The following is a 2,339-nucleotide window of genomic DNA, read 5'->3' as shown; positions in this document are numbered from 1 at the left end:
TACAACAGAGTCATCAGATTAAAATGCATGATAAAAATAGAATTGAATCTTTCACCTAGGAAAAGGACTCTTGCTAAGTCTTTTTTTATTTATTTTTCTGCAGTTTCACAGATGCATTCACTAGAATGACAGATAGCTTAGGTATTCTTAACAGTTTCAAATTATGGAAATATGTTACTTACCTTGGCATGCAACAGTAATGGTGGGTCCCAGGAAGGCACAGTAAATGTAAAAGAATGCATGCAGTCACATGGAGAGTGTGCATTTTAGGTTTTTATATTCCTTTCTATGCTTTCTTGCTTATGTAATGTGAATAACACTATGCGATTCACATTTTGGTTATAGTATAATTAGTAAAATGTTCTTAAGACAAAAGATAAAGATCAGATTGCATTACGTAGCAAATTCACTTATCAGTGTGTCAAGCAGTATAGTTTCTTATCTTTATTTTTCATTAACTTTTTAAGTTAGCATACTAATAATTGCCTTCATTATGGCATGTTTATGCTTTCTTCTTATTCATCTTCCTCTCCCTAACCTTTCTGCATCCCTTTGATCCCCATTTGCTGCACCCTCCCATAGACTGCTTTCATGTCACATGCATTTCATTACCCTCTCTTCTTTTACTTCCTCCTTAAGATCTCTTCTTCCCCATTCATAATCCTCTTTCTAGTTTTATGAGCGATATGCTCATACACATGTACAAATTACAATAAAATTTAGGGTTCACACATAAAAGAAAATGTCTTATTTGTCTTTCTGATTTTGGCTTTTTTTTTCCCTTAAAATAAAGATTAAAGGTTCATCACTTTTTTCCTTTTAAAAGTTATACATCTTTGTTTTTCTTTATAACTAATGAAAATTCTATAATATGTATACCATATGTTTATCCATTAATCTTTAAATGAATATCTACTGTAGGGCCAATTTTTTCTATTGCAAATAATAGGCTTGGATATAAATCTAGAAAACTTTGCATAGTTGCATGGGAATGTTATAGCCAAATCAAATAGTAGTATGTTTAGTCATATGGAGGACCACAATACTGCTTTGCACAATGGATGCACCAGATTGTATTTCAATTAGTGGTGTAAAAGGACCCCTTTCTCTTTCACCACAGCCATCATTTCTTATCATTTATTTTCTTGGTGACATACATTCTAGCTGAGGTTAGTTAAAATCTCAAAAATGGTTTTAATTTTCATTTACATGTTGGTTAAGGAACTTTTGCTTTTAAGAATGTGCAGTAATTGCTTATGTTTCTTCTTCCTCCTGTGAGTTAATGCATGTGTATGCTTGGTGTTTTGTGTATACCTGGGTTAGCAGCTGTGCATGTATGCATGTGCTTGGGAAATCCAGAGTTAGGCATTGTTTCCTTTAGTCATTATCTACCTTAACTTTTGACATAGGGTTTCTCACTGAACCCAGAGCTCACTGATTAGGCAAGATTGACTGGTTCTCAAATGGATCCTTCTCAGTCTGTCTTACCTCTGATGGTATTACGTTTCAGTGTTGTCATCTCTCCCCTCTTTATTTCTTCTTTAAGACTGACTTTATATACTATTCATATTTAATTCTCTCTGATGCAGAATTAACAAGAAAATTCCCCATTCTTAGGCTGCAGTGCAGTTATTGCGAAAAACCTGTTTTTTTTTTTTTTTTTTTTTTTTTTTTTTTTTTTTTTTTTTTTTTTTAATGGTCCATCCTTTCATTACAGCTACGAACTTTGTCTCTGTAACTCCTTCCCTGGGTGTTTTGTTCCCAATTCTAAGAAGGGGCACAGTGTCCACACTTTGGTCTTCATTCTTCTTGAGTTTCATGTGTTTAGTAAGTTGTATCTTATATCTTGGGTATCCTAAGTTTTGGGCTAATATCCACTTATCAGTGAATACATATTGTGTGAGTTCTTTTGTGATTGTGTTACTTCACTCAGGATGATGCCCTCCAGGTCCATCCATTTGGCTAGGAATTTCATAAATTCATTCTTTTTAATAGCTGAGTAGTACTCCATTGTGTAAATGTACCATAATTTCTGTATCCATTCCTCTGTTGAGGGACATCTGAGTTCTTTCCAGCTTCTGGCTATTATAAATAGGGCTGCTATGAACATAGTGGAGCATGTGTCCTTCTTACCATTTGGGACATCTTCTGGATATATGCCCAGGAGAGGTATTGCTGGATCCTCCGGTAGTACTATGTCCAATTTTCTGAGGAACCGCCAGACTGATTTCCAGAGTGGTTGTACAAGCTTGCAATCCCACCAACAATGGAGGAGTGTTCCTCTTTCTCCACGTCCTCGCCAGCATCTGCTGTCACCTGAATTTTTTTTTTGATTTTTA

The sequence above is a fragment of the Mus caroli genome, unplaced genomic scaffold, assembly GCF_978045245.1.
Source record: "Mus caroli unplaced genomic scaffold, Mus_caroli_1 scaffold_2, whole genome shotgun sequence".
Lineage (NCBI taxonomy): Eukaryota > Metazoa > Chordata > Mammalia > Rodentia > Muridae > Mus > Mus caroli.
The sequence above is the reverse complement of the archived record's forward strand: the minus strand, read 5'-3'. Positions refer to the sequence as shown.